Below are 1,335 nucleotides of genomic sequence, written 5' to 3' on the forward strand. Positions count from 1 at the left end.
CAGTACTTGCATGTGAGCTCTTAATAAAGGTTTGATTTAACATATGTGTTCTTCATATGCAAGGTGACATATCTCTTTTCTTGTTCTCATATCTTTGCTGTTTTGTTCCTCTTCTTTCTCCAAAAGCTCATGATTTGCAGTCATAAGGATGAGCCTCTTTATTGGAAAAAAGGCAATATCATTCTAAAGAAAAGGGGTGCTTGTCCACCTTGGCCTTTGTCCTGCTATTATGATTAGGTTCTAAAACGATAGAATTTCCCCCAATATCTATATGGCCTTTTCTTAGTGCATGTCTCTCCAGATGTCTTTGTTCATATGTGTGTCTTTGCCCTCCCAACCCCGGAACAAAGATGGGAGACAAGAATTATGCATTCAAACATGGGCCACACTTTATTAAGCATAATCAGTGTTAACATCCTTTGGCAAAGGGGGGCCTGCCATACAGTAGTGCGAAATCAGGTTAAAGCGCAGAGGTCTCAAAGGACCGCTTAACCAACAAATGGGTGAGTCCCTGGCCCCAAGTTTTCGTGGTCTTAAAGACAGTGAGAACCCAGCCGGCCGCAATTTGACCACCCCTGGACCTCAAGCTAGCTTCTCCCTGATATATCCGCCACAGCATAGGGACTAGCCTTGCTAAGTCCCATGCTCACCATCGAGCCGTTCAAGCTCAACAAGCAGGCCCCCCTTGATGTCTTCCAAGAAGGCATCGAGACCCAAATCGGACAAATGTATACCATCATTCCGAAAAAAACTCAGGCCTATCCATGCGGATCTTCTGGTGACCAATCACTGATCCAAGGCTGCTGCAGACTGCTCTGCAGACCTCCCGATTAACACTCCTGTGGGCAGTGTTAACGGAGAAAAAGCTCCTGCCATCTCTCCATGCCAACTGAGGGACTATCATCGACCACACAATCTGCATTGCTGGATCCATGGCTTTCAACCATGACAGATCTCACAACACGTCCGGGATCAATGCCTTTCCTTTTTACCTGGCCAGATTGTTGCCACCCAGATGTATCACCAAAACATCTGGTGGAAACTGGCCAAAGGCAGCCGCTCTGCATAGCTGGCTCCACAGCATTCCGCGCAGCCCTCTCCGTTCAACGTGGGATCTGGCTTCCATGCCGAGGTTGCTCCCCCATGGGGATGCCGCTGCATATCTCACTGCCCTCCCCCCAAAATAACTATGCCCCATGATTAAAACATGCCACTGCCCTGTCGTCACCACAGGACTTGACAAGAGAAGACAAAGCTAGGGCCCTGTCTAGACATTAGGTAGTGCTCTAATATATCTACGATAGTTGGATGAAGACCAACAACCCAGGTGCTTAA

Source organism: Pogona vitticeps, chromosome 1 (genome assembly GCF_051106095.1).
Source record: "Pogona vitticeps strain Pit_001003342236 chromosome 1, PviZW2.1, whole genome shotgun sequence".
Taxonomy (NCBI): Eukaryota; Metazoa; Chordata; class Lepidosauria; order Squamata; family Agamidae; genus Pogona; species Pogona vitticeps.